Raw genomic sequence first — 16,098 nt, forward strand, 5'->3', positions numbered from 1 at the left:
CTTCTTCTTCTTCTTCTTCTTCTTCTTCTTCTTCTTCTTCTTCTTCTTCTTCTTCTTCTTCTTCCAAAAACAACACACACAGGCGGGCAACATACCCACCACAGAGACAACCTCTTGATCTGTACGTGGCCCTATACAGGTGAATTACTGAGTTTACTAGCCCCTTCCAGTACTCTAGCGTGGGAGCAGCAGACTTTTTCCATCTCAGTAGGATAGCTTTCCTGCCATAGAAAAGCCCTATATTTATCAAGGTGCGATGGGCCAAGGAGGGAGCAACCTCCTCGACCAATCCTAGGAGACAGACCCTAGCTGTCAAGGGGACCGGTATGCTGAGAACCTCTGACAAGCACTCCACCACCCCTGTCCAGAAAGTTTTTATGAGGGGGCATGTCCAGAAAATGTGTTCCGAATCCGCTGGAGAGAACACACACCTCCAACACTGACTACTAGACGATGGGTACACTCGAGACAACCTGGCAGGAGTATAATAAATACGGTGTAGAAACTTAAAGTGAATTAGGCGATCCCTAGCCGAGACTATATGTTTGAAGGGATGATCCCACATATCCTCCCAGTCTTCTCCTTGAATGTCTGGAACTTCCCTCTCCCAACGCTCTCTACATCTGGTGACTCCCATGGGTGTTTTCGTGAACAGTGCTTTGTATACTGTGGATAAAGTTTTGGGCAGTTCTTCATTTCCCAAGAGATTCTCTAGTGCCGAGGGCAGAGACTCCACCCTGCGATCTCCGAACTGTGCCTGAAAGGCATGGCACAGTTGTAGGTATCTAAAGAAAAAAGAGTTCGGGAGACCATGCCTATCTTTCAACTGGTCAAAGGTAATGAGCTCACCCTCTCTGGTAATATGCTCCAACAACTTAACTCCCCCACAAGCCCAAATCATTGGGTCCGGGAGGGAGCAAAAGTCCGGCAAATTGGGGTTTAGCCATAGAGGAGCCGAGGGGGACACACCCAAATAGGAGGGCGACATCAGGACAGTGGCAGTCTCCCACGCTCTGATAGTTGCCTTCATGGAAGTGGTTATAGGTAGGGAGGATTTCGGACCTCTATAGAGGGCTAACCGTAAGCTTTCGTATGAACCTAGTAATGCGGCCTCTAGTACAGTGGCCGTGTCTCCCTCATCAGCCAACAGCCACCTCCTGGCGAACACCATCTGGCCAGCCAGATAATATTTCTGCCAGTCAGGAAGCGCCAGCCCTCCCTGTCCCCATGGTTCCTGTAGAACCCTGATGCTAATCCTAGGTGCCCGGGGTGACCATATAAAAGCCCCAATTAAACCATTCAGCTTGGTGAAAAAAGATTTTGGTATCCAAATTGAAGAGTGCCGCAGGAAATAAAGAAGCACTGGTAAAAACTTCATTTTAAGTAAACTGATTCTACCTATCAATGAGAGAGGCAGCTTTTTCCAGGCCTGTATTCTCTGTTTCAGGGACTCCACTGCCGGGAGGAGATTCAGGGGCATGTAATCATATATATTGGCGGTGACCTTCACCCCCAGGTAGGTGAGGGAAGAGACCCAGATCAGCGGCAATGTGTCATCCCTCTGCGACTGGGCCTCCGGGCCCAGAGGAAGGATAGACGACTTGCCCTAGTTCACTCGTAACCCCGAAAAAGATGCAAATCTGTCCAGGATCCGCAAGGCCGCCTTAAGCGACGACCCCGGATCCCGGAGAAACAGGAGCAAGTCGTCTGCATAAAGCGCTACAGATTCCATAATGGAGCCAACCCTAATTCCTCCCACCTCATCCGAACGCCTGAGGGCCCTGACAATGGGTTCCATCATTAAGGCAAAAAGGAACGGGGAAAGGGGACACCCCTGCCTCGTGCCCCTGCCTATTGTGGATACCCTGAACCCCAATCGGACAGCCGTCCGTGGGTCAGCATATAACAGTCGAATCCATTGGCGGAAACCTGGGCCAAAACCCATTCCCTCCAATACCGCATGCATGTAGTGCCAATCAACCGAATCAAATGCTTTTTCTATGTCAATGGAAACAATCACTTTGGCTAAACAGTCAGTATTATCCAGTTGGATATGCGTGAACAGCCTCCTTAAATTTGTGTCCGTTGACATGCCAGGCATGAAACCCGTTTGATCGATATCTACTATGGACGCTATAACTTTTGCTAATCTCGAGGCCAATACCTTGGTTAGAATTTTTAAATCCATATTTAATAGCGCTATGGGGCGATAGGAGGAACAAGCCAGTGGATCCTTACCGGGTTTCAGGAGGAGCACCATGTAGGCCTCTTTCATGGAGTCTGGCAAGGCTCCCCTCTCCCAGCAGTGACTGAAAAGCTTATTAAGTCTAGGTGCTAGATGTGAGCCAAACGACCTGTAGAAGTCCGCCGGGAACCCGTCCGGGCCCGGCGCCTTACGCGGAGGGAAGGCCTGAATCGCTGCCTCTATCTCCAACACCGAGATAGGTTCGTCCAAGAACGCCGCATCAGAATCCGACAGACGCGGTAGCGCCACGTCCTGCAACAACTCGTCTAGGTCAGACGGGCTAAACGCTGGAATGGGCGAGTACAAGGCTGCATAATAATCCACAAACTCCCCCAAGATTTTTTCAGGATCAGTGATCAGGTTTCCTCCCCTACCTCTCACCACAGGTATACTAACCGTTGTTTTTTGTTCTGCCGCCAAGTTGGCCAAAAGCTTACCATTTTTATCCCCTTCTGCAAAAACATTTTCAACCCTTTTCCTAACCTCGGTGTGCGCCAGGTTGGAAAAATGTAAGGTGAGCGAGCGCCTAGCCTCCAGTAGGGAAACATATGAGGCCTCTGAGGGAGAGTCTGCATGTGTTTTAGCACTCTCCCGCTCGTTGGCCATCAAGGTCTCACCCTCTTGGTTAAATTCCTTCCTGGCTGATTTTATGGCCGAGATACACTCTCCCCTCGTCACTGCCTTGAAAGTATCCCAGACCACCGAGGGCTCAGCCGAGCCCTCATTGAAATCCCAGTACGTAGTTATGGACTTGCTCAGATGATCTGACACCTGGTCCTCCCCTAACCATCCCGGGGACAGTCTCCAGCCCCCCTTGGTCTTCTTCTTCTTCTTCTTCTTCTTCTTCTTCTTCTTCTTCTTCTTTTTCTTCTTCTGCGCACTGCAAACTGACAGTTTGGACATGAATCGGATCGCATAGGTGTGAACACCCATGCGATTCTGGTGCGGACCAAAAAAAAAGGATTTTTGTACTCACCGTAAAATCCATTTCTCTGAGTTCATAGACGGACACAGCATCCTTTGACCTTCGGGTTATGTTCTTCCTACCAGGAGATTTTAGGCAGAATTTCCACAGCACTCAAGGTGTTAAAACTTTCCCTCATGCCGCTCCTCCCAGGGGGCGTGGCTCCCCCAGGCATAACCCACACCCTGCTCCAGCAGCTTCAGTTTGTTTCTGCCTAACCGTCAGGAGAGTCAGGCTCTCTCTGGAGTCCTGGACTCTGGAGTTTTTTCTTGCAAATTTTTTTGCATTTTGCGAGTTTTTTCCTCGCTTTTTTATTCTATTTTTATTTTTGAATCCTGCGATTCTTCTATCAACAGCCGACTGGGTGACAGGCTGGGTCCTCGACCCTTGTAGTCCCCCCAGGTTCGGCCTTCGAGCGTGTGCCGGCCCTCAGCTCCGCTTTGGGACGTCCACGACAGGCCCCATTGCTCCAGGGGCGGCCGGGGAACTTCGGTTCTAGGGCACACATATGACCGGTCTCTATGGCCTTGTCACAGTGTGTCTGGCTGACAGCCATGCCGTTCGCGGACGTTGGTTCTGTCTGGGATACCTCCAGCCGGGTAGTCGCAGGACAGGTAAGTAGTGGCCCCTTACTCAGGTAAGTGGTCTGGCTGGAATGTTTTCCCTTGGGAGGTCGACTGAGGGTTTTCCCCTGCTTTCCTCTCTCCCTTATTCCTCTCCCTCCTTCCCCCTTTGGGTGACGGCTGTGCAGGGGGTTTTTTCCCTGGGGCTCATATTTTTTTTTTTTCACTCGGGTATGGCTGGGGCTGTTCTGTGTCACTGCAGGGGACTGTGGTGGACATTCTGGGCATTTTTGTGTGTGCTGTGTGCTGTTTTGGTGTACTGTCATTTTTGGGTACACTGTCTTTTTAAAACTGCGCAACGGCGGCCATTTTGCCGGAGCCGCGCTTGTATTATTCGGCGGCCATTTTCTTGTGGCCGGCGCCGTTTTCAGCACTAGTTCGGCCTCTAGTGGCCGTTTCGGCGGGGAAAAAAGACCGCGAATCATCTGAGGGGACAGACGCAGCGCTGCAGCTTCTCCTCAGCACACACTTGTCCTTCACAGACCGCGCTGTACCAGGGGGGTGGTGAGTCTCAGGGGGCCCCAGACTGTGCTCTAGCGGCCGGGAGGTGACCTGTGGGGGACTTTTTTCCTGCCATTGGCAGTGGGGGTGACACGGCAGCTGCAATATGGAGCCTGAATCAGGCCCCTCATTCCTCACAATGCCGGAATTAACCCTTAGCGCCCCTCCCCCTGCCACATCTGTTGAATCGGTGTCGGCTGTCCTGGAGTCTTTTCTCACCAGGTTTGAAGCTGCCAGTGCTCGGTTGGGGGGTAAAAAGCGCCCCCCCCCAGAGGCTGTTTCTGGGGATATCTCTGACGCAGAATCTGATAACGCTGTTGCTGCTTCTGGTTCTGTCATGTCTGAGGATGCGGGCTTAACCCACATGGACAGCGAGGATGACTCTGCTGCGGAGTCTGCTGACAAGGAATTTGTTGGAGCTCTTATTACTGCGGTACGTGAGACTCTTCATTTAGAGGATGTGGCGGAGACACCAGCGGTGTCAGTCCCTTTTGGATTCCGCAAACCACCGCGTACCGCTAAGGTATTCCCCTGTGTTCCTTATTTGGACAATTTGTTGTATAAGGAATGGGATACACCGCAAAAGGCTTTTACTGTTCCTAAAAGCTTTGCTACCCGTTACCCCCTGGAGGAGGACTTTTTAAAAAAGTGGGTCACTCCTCCGTCGGTGGACCCTCCTGTGTCCAGACTGAGTAAGGCTACTACGTTGCCTGTGGAGGGGGCTCCTGCTTTCAAGGACCCCGCTGATAGGAGAGTGGAGGCCGTGGCCCGCTCCCTGTTCTCGGTGGTGGGTTCGGCGGTAAGGCCGGCTCTGGCCGGCGCCCTGGTTGCTCAGACGCTAACTGAAAGGGCGAAGCTCCTGCTGCAGGATCTGGAGGTCCAGGGTGCTTCCGAGTCCTCTAGGGACCTGGCTGAGCAGTTGATTCAGGGTCAGAAGTTTCTCTGTGAGGCGGCTATGGATTCGATTCCTTTGCTTTCCAGGGCTTCTGTCTACGCAGTGGTTCTGCGCCGCCTTATATGGCTGAAGTGCTGGTCGGCTGACCAGTCCTCAAAAAAGGCCTTGGTGGATTTGCCCTTTAAGGGCGGACGGCTCTTTGGGGCATCCCTGGATGACATCATTAAGGATGCCACTGGAGGTAAGAGCAACTTGCTCCCTCAGTCGGGGAAGGGTAAGGAACCTCGCCGCAAGCAAGGTCCTACTTTTACTACCCCTAAGCGGTTTTTTCGTGCGCCCAGCGCGGCTGGAAAAGGTCCGCAAGGGGCAAAAGCCCCCGCTGCCGGGCGTAAGCGCCCCTGGTTTAACAAACCAAACAAGCCTGCGGACAAGCCTGCTTCCGCATGAAGGTCTGCCCCCGCCCGGGTCTCGGGTGGGGGGACGGCTTCACGACTTCGCGGATCGGTGGAACTCTCTTCTGACCGACCGTTGGGTTTGCGAGGTGGTCGCCTCGGGGTACAAGATAGAGTTCCTCTCTTGTCCCCCAAACAGATTTTTTCCATCCAACCTCCAGCTTCCTCAGGATCGGCGGCTAGCCCTATCCGGGGCTGTCCAGGATCTTCTGGACAGAGGGGTGGTTGTGCCGGTTCCCTCGCTGGAACGGTTTCGGGGGTTCTACTCCAATCTGTTCGTGGTTCCCAAGAAGGGAGGGGTTCGCCCTGTCCTGGACCTAAAGGCCCTCAACTCCTTTGTCAAGGTGCAGCGATTCAGGATGGAGTCGGTCCGTTCTATCATTCTGGTGCGGACCAAAAAAAGGGTCCTGTACGTGTTTGGTCCGAATGTGATACGATTTCAGCCATACAGTTTGTATGGCTGAAATCGCATCGCACAGACATGGCATGTGATCTGAACCGCCATGCGGTGCGAATCACAGGAATGCAGAGTGTACAGTGGTGGGTAGTACATGCAGGATGGTGTCAGGTCAAAACAGACCCCTGACATCTCCCATTTGAGACAGAGAATGGGAGTGAGGTCACTCCATTTCTCACAATTAAGATGAATGGAGAGAAGACAGCGTCTCCGCTTCATTCATAAACTGAAGCAGAGTAACACACAGGTTACTCTGCTCAGTTATCGCAAGACATAGAGAGAGCATTCAGTAATGAATGCTCTCTATGTCCCATTCAGAAAAGGAAAGGACTGGTAAATGACATATCTACTGGTCCTTTCCTCCGCTCTCCATCCTGACAGATTAACCCCCCCCCCCAGCCCGCAGGAGAGCAGAGGAGGGGAGCCGGCTGCGGGGGACGAGGGGGGGTGGGCACGTAGAAGGAAGACACAGCGGGCAGATATGGAGGAGAGAAGGGGGGACAGAGAAGAAGGTGAGGGGAGTAGGTGAGGGGAGTTGGTGAAGGAGAACACGGAGATGATCAGTGCAGCGGAGGGACAGCCGTGAGCACTGATCTCCCTGCATGGCTTCTCCTTCTCTGCCTTCCCTGGCTTTCCATGGAAAAGACATTCAGGGGGATCCGTCCTTAAAGCTGTCTGTGCCGCACCATCATGCCCGACTGTCACTGGACAGTGACACATGAATTGACAGCGGCCATGAGCGCACTCTTCTTCTCCTGTGCGCGCACTTTTCACTCCGGCCAGGCACGAGTGTAGAGGTGGGAGGAGAGTCTGGAGATGTCATGACTCCGCCCACCAAGTGCCGTACATCAGGTCCGCCCACTGAATCCACAATTTTACGGGGCTCCAAATAAAGAAGGGGGAGATATTTGAAAGGTAAGGATACATGCAGGAGGCATGTATATCCTTATAGATGAGCACTATGCCATTACTTTAAAAAAGATGAGTGGGTTTACATCTACTTTAAGCCTCGTACACACGATTGGATATCTGATGGAATCTAATCCGATGGATTTTTTCATCGGATATCCGATGAAGCTGACTTTCATCAGTCTTGCCTACACACCATCAATCAAAAATATGACCGTGCCAAAACGCGGTAAAGTAAAAAAAACTACGACGTGCTAAAAATAATGAAGTTCAATGCTTCCGAGCATGCGTCGCCTTGATTCTGAGCATGCGTGGATTTTTGACCGATGGACTTCCACACAGACGATTGTTTTTTTCTATCGTTTTTTTATCCATAGGAAAAATTTAAAACATTTTCTATTTTTTTTCACTGATGCAAAACAAACAGATGGGGCCCACACACGATCGGTTTGTCCGATGAAAACTGTCCATCGGTCTGTTTTCATCGGACAAACCGATCGTGTGTACAGGGCTTTAGTGTGCTATAGTGTGCTATTCTGATGGGACTGGAGACCAAACTCAAATATTCTTATTTCTAATATAAATACTATTAATATATAATAAATACCAGTAGACCTAAATTGTGGTATAAATGGCCACAGCTCTTTATTATTGGCATGACAATACAATTAACCAATAATAACACCAATTTATTTATAACAATAAAATCTTTATTCATAACCATACATACACACTATAAGCACACCAATGGTTCAGACATTAAAGTTTGAACCAACATTACTACAGCAGTAACATAACTATCACCTTCTGTAGAAGGGATAAAGTCACATAATGAAGGACCGGGACAAGGGGAGGGAGGGATGCATCTTCTTCTGCTGCAGCCATTGGTCTGATCTGTTACCATTGGTCTAATGTCTTTTATAACTTCTTCTTTAATCCTAAAGGTCCGTTGAGTCACCTGACAAACCGCAGAACTTTCCAGAAGTTTGAAAAATCACCTGACAGGTAAGTAACCAATCAAATAAATGTACATTAAAACTGCCTATTTGAATTATTCTTCATTCCCATAGGTAGGGGTCACTATTGCATTTCCCCTACTTTCATGGGACTGGAGACGAAACTCAAATATTCTTATTTCTAATATAAATACTATTAATATATAATAAATACCAGTGGACTTAAATTGTGGTATAAATGGCGATACAATTTACCAATAATAAACCAATTTATTTATAACAATAAAATGTTAATTCATACATACACACTAATAGCACACCAATGGTTCAGCCATTAAAGCTCGAACCAACATTACTACAACTATAACACCACTATCCCCACACGCCAGGCTGAACTTAAACGAGCCTGGAACCCGACCTGGGCCACGGCCAACTCTATACAAGATTGAAAATCAAGGTTTAAAATTTCATTAGCTATATCAGATAAATGGATATGGTCTGATTGATAAAAGCCAGGTAAACCGCCTTCCAAATCCACATGACGGAAAGGCAGCCCATCAATAGAAGGCATAAACTTTGCTATTGTTCTGTTAACCTGTTCACTGGGTTGATTAACCATTTGAATCTCTTAAAATCTCAGAGAAAATCAAAACCGTGGATGGCAGACCCACATGAAGGTGCAAAAAATCAATTTTAATTTGAGCAATTATATCTAAAGTTCTACAGGATCCTAAGTCGCTACCAGCTAAATGCAAGATAACAACCGCAGGAGGCGGCCAGGTAGAATACAAATTAGTCAAAGAAGGACGAAGATCAAACCAGGACATGCCTCTGCAGCCATACCAAAAGATTTCAAAAGCTGCACTGTCGAGACCTAAATTAAGTCCATAATTCTTTGAAGTTTGAATGTTCGCCCAATAAACAAGCGAATGTCCGATAATCCAAATATAATGTGGAGTATCTAAAAATCTGAAAAAACATTAGGCCTGACATATGACCAGAAACAATCAGATTTCCAGCCACCCAGACCAATGATAGCTGAGGATGACAAACCCAACCTAGAAGATTCAGTCGCAGTGCCAATTAGAAAAGGATGCAACGTTATATGTAAATGTCCTGAATCAAGATGGCAAAGGCATTTTTTTAAAACCACCTGAGATTGGTATTGAGTAAGTGGGAGGCCAGAGCCATGGACAAAAAGAAGAATAGATGACACTGGGCGCAAAGGTAAGTATCTGCATAATAACGAAAAAACACACACTGGGGATCCTGGGATTTGACGAATAACAATCCAACGTCCCTTCCTCAATTGATCCGTTTTGTTAAAACATAGGAAGATCTGCACATAATGATTGCCCATGACGACATCTGAAATTAAAAAGCCCTCCTTGGACAAAGAATAATTTGGTAACAAATAGGCAACACGGAACTCCCCAAAGAAACAGAGAAACTTGAATGAGAAGAGCATCATTATCTGAAAAACAAATGGATGTAGAAGCAACTAATAGGCAATATAAAATAGCAGATGTAATCGGCACTCTATCATCAAAGTAAGAATATCGCTTACAAGGGCTTGTTTTACAGAAATGTGAGCAAGGAGGAAAACCTTGCATTTTAGTAAAAAAGGAAACACCTGCTAACATTTTTTACTAAATGAGAATAAGAATAGGAATTCCAGATCAAAAAGTCCAGAAAAGACAAAGCCAATTGTTCAGAAAACTATAGAATTGGCAAATTTACAGCGTGTAAAAAAAGAGCACCACAAAGACCACGCAGCGTTGTAGTTCACCCCCGTGGAAGTAGCCAAAGAATTCGCAATAGCTGCATTTAACGAGGACAAACCACCGACCATAACCATTCCAGGCATGGGGAACTAAGGGTATCTGCATACTGCACCAATTTCCAAATTGATCCAACTAAAATCGGGATAAAGAATCAGCAATGATGTTAATATGACCCGGAATATATTTCACTTTTAACCATGAATTAAAAGGGATTTGAAAACTAAACGGCTCAATACGGCTAAAACAGGTAATGACTTAGATGACATACATTTTTGGCAAAAGCAACGCCTTTGTTATCCGAATTAAACAAAAGACGGGAATAACGTAATTGATCACCCCAAAGCTCCAAGGCTACTAAACTAGGAAAGATCTCAAGTAATACAATATTTTTCATCAAACCATTCTCAACCCATGAAGTAGGCCACTATTCCATAGACCAATGACCGTGCCAAAAAGCGCCGTAACCTATTCATCCAGATGCATCTGTAAATAAAGGAATTGCGGAGGCATTGCAAAAGGGGGTTTGCCAGAACTAACAACTATTGTAAGATGTTAAATTCATCCCATACCAAAAGACCTGAAACTAGGTCTGACGTGATGCATACAAAATGATAAAGAGATTTAAAACAAGTTATTGCTTTATATACAGTAACCTCTTAGAAAAAAACCAAACAATCAGAATGATTAGAGTGGCAAACTCTAGCAAACCCAGTAAAGATTGTAAAGTCCGAACATTCACTTTAGGTTTGGAAAGAATTAAGGAGACTAAAGTACTCAAACTGCATATTTTTTCAAGAGGGAGATGACATTCCATCTTGGTCGTATCAATGGTAATACCTAAGAATTCTAGGCATGTAGTAGGCCAAACTGATTTATCTTCAGCCAAAGGAATGCCGAAATGTCTGCAAATGAATTGAAATTCACTGAACAAATAAAGACAATGTGAAAAATCAGCCTGACCCATAAATAGGAAATCATTCAAATAGTGTAGGATGTGAGTAGAATCTGTTTGAAATGACACGGTCCATTCAAGAAATGAAGCAAAGGCTTCAAAGTACTTGCAAGACAAGGAGCAGCCTATGGGCAGGCATTTATCATAGTAATAGGCTCCATTAAAATAAAAACATTGAGAATTATATGCCGAAGGATGGATTGACATTAAGCGAAAAGCGGACTTAACATCTGCTTTAGCAAGCAAAGCTGACTTACCAAGAATACGTATCTTAACTATTGCGTCATCAAACGAGGCATAAGATACAGAGCTTAAAACAGGATCAATAGTATTATTAAGAGAAGATCCAGAAGGATATGACAAGTGATGTATCAGATGATAACAGTTCTTTTCTTTCTTAGGAATCAATCCAAGAGGCGAAACCCTAAAATTTTAAACTGAAAGGGGAACAAAACGGGCCTGCGACCCTACCTTCTCTAACATCTACCAAAATCTTTTCCAAAACGATTTCCGGAAAATGACGAACCAGGGGAAGGTTATAAAAGCAAAAACAACCTTCACCAGTAAATTCGGCCAATCGAAAACCGACGGTCAGTGAGTGAGTGAGTGAGTGAGAGACTTGTAAAGCGCAACACATGCGAACTGAATAGCCTCTGGGCGCTGTATCCATTTCAAGGGTAAGGAACCCCTTGACCTCAGAAGAGATGGGTTTTAATCTTTTTCCTGAAGGCCAAGTGGTCGACTCCAGTCGGATGGTGGTTGGTAGTGCATTCCACAGGCGAGGTCCCTGGACTGCAAATCTTCGATCTCCTTCGACAGTAAAACTTAAATCTGCTGTCAGACGGTCTGGCCAAATTTGAAGAAATGGCAACATGGCAGTTAACTGCACTAGGGTTATTGCCAAAACGAAAATTATCCCTAGTATGGGATGAAGAAGTCGAAGATAATTTTTTGAAACAGCGAATTGCAGGATGAGCTCCAGAACAAGTGGCACATTCATGTTTGTATCAACAAGAATGAGGCCATTTACATTGCCCTTTGTTGAAACCAAAACATACACCTTTTTTAAAGGGGGCAGGCTGAGAAGGCTGTGGTGGCAACAGCTGTTTCCTAGGAAATTGGAAGGTTCAGCTAAAATACCACGCATTTCAGGTGTTTGTGAACAATATCCACTTGTTAAAACATCCTGCATCATAACTCATGATATTTTTCGCCCACAATGCTAGCAAAAATGCAAAAGGCTTGAAGCCAATGGTTAAAAGAGCGTTGGGCCGATTTGCGTTTATCGTCTTCGGACTTATCCAGATCTTTTTTGTCCAAGAGATTATCCTTAAATGAAGGAAGAAGAAAAAGGAGATCTATATAATCACCTCTCCAAATCTTCTCTTTGACAGCTGTGGACAAGTGAAACCCCAAAGGAGACCATTCACATGTCATTGTTTCTTTTAGACAGCTTTCTGGAAAAGAAGAAATAGGAGGTACAAGCGGCAAAGGTGAAAAAACATCCAACGGTACCAGCCCCCCCCGAACCCCCGTTTTACCTACCTCACCCCTCGAAAGTCCTGCACGCGTCCTCGTGATCCTCTTCGGTTCCCAGCCTGGCCGTTGATTGGCTAGGCTGGACAGATTGATAGCAGCGCAGCCATTGGCTGAAGCTGCTGTCAATCACATCCGATGATGTGGCGCGCCGGGACGGGGCTGAGTGATTTAGTCGGCGGCTATGCCCGCCACTGTATCACGGGAGCGCACCTGCAAAAGCTTTCCACTGAGACAGCCGCTGAGGGACCCCAGAAGACAGGATTCGGGGACACTCTGTGCAAAACAAGCTGCACAGTGGAGGTAAGTATAACATGTTTGTTATTTAAAAAAAAAAAAAACATTTTTGCCTTTAGTGTTCCTTTAAGCCACAACAGGAGGAATCACTAGATTTGGTTCAGTCCAGTCTTGCAAAATAGGGTCAGAACAATTAGGTACACCCGCAGCAAGACAATGTTTAAAATAGTCCGTTATTGAAGTAAAAGAATTCAACCAATGTACTAAGGAAGACAAAGGAACCGACTCACCACTATTACCCATCTGTGCTACAGATGTTGAGGGTTCAAGTGGCACTGTGGACCTGTGTAGCACCTCCGACTCTGGCAACGAAAGTGGCACAGCATCTCTCCTTTTTTTAGATGCTGGAGATCCCCAGGATTCAATCCGGTGGACCTTCCTCTGTGTTTTAGGCTGAAAGTCTTAAGCTACAGCACATGCTCCCGCATAGCTTATGATCTCTGTATTAAGTAACGAGGCCGGAGGTATAACCACTGGCAGAGGAGTGGCTGGCTGATGACGAAGTAGAGGGGGCATTGAGGAGACGGACTGAAGGAGGAGCTGGAACAGGAGGAAGTGAGGAGGAAGACAATGAAAGGGGGACCGGATTAACTACAGGATATGGCGCAGGCAGAGTGAAAGATGAAAGAGATGGAGAAAAAGCAGGATGGTGCAGAAATGGGGTAGATGAGTAAAGAGAAGGTATGATAGGCTGCTGAGAAGGAATGGGAGGAAGGGAAGAAAGGAACAGACGCATCCAGGCGTCCCCATTGGGAGCAGAGGCCAGTTCAACCATCTGACGTAGCAAAGAATCCATGGTGAGAGGGAGAGCCACACTGGAGATGCATCCTCTTCTGCTGCACCCATTGATCTGATCTGTTACCATTGGTCGAATGTCTTTTATAACTTCTTCTTTAATCCTATAGGTCCGATGAATCACCTGACAAACCACAGAACTTTCCAGAAGTTTGAAAAATAACCTGACAGGTAAGTAACCAATCAAATAAATGTACATTTAAGTACCCATAGGTAGGAGTCACTATTGCATTCCCCCTACTTTCATTCTATTATCAGTGTAGAGTATCAGTTTAGTGTGCATCTAGTGATAGTTCAGTCAGTGTGAGCATAGTGACCACCATTAACTTTACATTAGTGCAAATCTAGTGATAGTTCAGTCAGTGTGAAGCTGGGTTCACATCATTGCGAATTAGAAATTTGAAAAATCTGAAATTTGAAAATCCGAAAATTAGAACAAAAATTCAAAAGAACGAAAATCTGAAAATTTGAAAAAAACAGGAAATTCTAAAATCTGAAATAATAACTAAAAAATAACTTAACTATTACTAACTATTAAATTATAGGTATTAGAACTTCTTCTGTTCCACGCAAACTGAAAGAGACTTGCTACTACAACATGGATGCCCCTAGCACCAAAGTCAAAAGCCTCAGAGTCACATTTGACTCCGACCTGACAATGAATGCACAAATAGGTTCAGTAGTTAGCTGATCTCACCATCTGCTGCGCCTGCTACGAAGACTTGTTCCCTTCATCCCAAAAGAAGACACAGCAGTAGTGGTGGGAACAATAATCAACTCCAGGCTCGACTATGCAAACGCCCTTTACCTCGGACTCCCAAAATACCAGGTTGCTCATCTACAAGTCATCCAGAATACAGCGGCACAACTTGTAACAGGAAAAACCCCTGGGAATCAATCACTCCCTCCCTCAGGTCCCTCTGCTGGTTGCCCGTAAAAGACCGGATCACATTTAAGGTCCTCTGCCTGACACACAAATGTGTACAAATGTGTATAAGGAAGCGCGCCCCAATATTTATGTGATAAAATAGAAGGCCACAACCCCAATCGCGTTCTCCGATCAACCAACCAAAATCTACTTCAAATACCCAAGGCCCGCTACAAGACCAAACGAAGATTTGAAGTCCAAGCATACACTATATTACCGAAAGTATTGGGACACCTGCCTTTACACATACATGAACTTTAATGACATCCCAGTCTTAGTCCGTAGGGTTCAATGGGAGGGTGTCTATAGAAATGTTTAACCATTCATCCAAAAGTGCATTTGCGAGGTCAGGCACTGGTAGAAGGCCTGGCACTCTTATTCATCCCAAATGTGTTCTATCAGGTTGAGGTCAGGACTCTGTGTAGGCCAATCACGTTCTTCCATCCCAAACTTGCTCATCCATGTCTTTATTGATCTTTCTTTGTGCACTGGTCCAAATCATATGGTGTGGGGTTGTTTTTTAGGGGTTGGGCTTGGCCCCTTAGTTCCAGTAAAGGGAACTCTTAAGACGTCAGCAAACAAATACATTTTAGACAATTTCATGCTCCCACATTTGTGGGAACATTTTGGGGATTGCCCCTTTCTGTTTCAAACTGACTGTACACCAGTGCATAAACAAGGTCCATAAAGACATGTATGAGCAAGTTTGAAGTGGTGGAACTTAACTGCCCTGCATAGAGTCCTGACCTCAACCCGATAGAACACCTTTGGGATGACAGCGAGCCAGGCTTTATCATCCACATCAGTGCCTGACCTCACAAATGCGCTTCTGGAAGAATGGTCAAACATTCCCATACACATACTCATAAACCTCGTGGACAGCCTTCCCAGAAGAGGTGAAGCTGTTATAGCTGCAAAGGGTGGGCCAACTTCATATTGAACCCTACGGACTAAGTCTGGGATGCCATTAAAGTTCATGTGCGTGTAAAGGCAGGTGTCCCAATACTTTCGGTAATATAGTGTACAAGCAAAATGGCAGGTCTTTTGGAATAATGTGCTGCGGACTTTTGAATCAAGGATAGAGTTGTTTGGCCACAGTACTAGTTGGCAGAAACTGAAGACAGAATTTCAGGAAAAAGGTTCTTGCTAAATGATAAAGATCCAAAGCACACTAGCAAATCCACCAATAAATGGCTCAAAAAAATAAAAAATAAAATTAACAGTTATGGACTGGCCTAGTCAAAGCCTTGATTTGAATCTAATTGAAATGTTGTGTAGGGGGGAGGGGGGTTAATATGGGTAGTTCATGCAATAAAACCTTCAAACATCTTGACACGATATATACTGTGCACAAGGATATAAACCTTTAGACTAATATCACATTTAACCAGTTGGTAACCGCCCTATAGCCAAAATACGGCTACAGAGCGGTTACTGTACTCTAGGAGGGCGTCAATGTACGTCCTCCCAGAGACTGCGTTGTGCGCGCCCGAGCGGGCGCGCACACGCGATCGCCGGTGCTCGCCGGGTCTACGGGACCCGCAGCAACAGCACTCGCGGTAAGGAGCCAATGGACGCGGCTCCTTACCACGTGATCGCGCCGTCCAATGACGGCGCGATCACATTTGTAAACAAACCCTGCGTCTGGGTCAGATGCAGGTCATCTCTCTCCTCTCCTCACACCGTTGCAGCGTGAGAGGAGAGGAGAGAGATTTTTCAAATCAGTAGTAAGTGCCAGCAGTGCCCAGCAATCCCCAGCAGTCCCCAGCAGTGCCCAGCAGTGCCCAGCAGTGCCCCATCTTTA

The sequence above is a fragment of the Rana temporaria genome, chromosome 1 (genome assembly GCF_905171775.1).
Source record: "Rana temporaria chromosome 1, aRanTem1.1, whole genome shotgun sequence".
Classification (NCBI taxonomy): domain Eukaryota; kingdom Metazoa; phylum Chordata; class Amphibia; order Anura; family Ranidae; genus Rana; species Rana temporaria.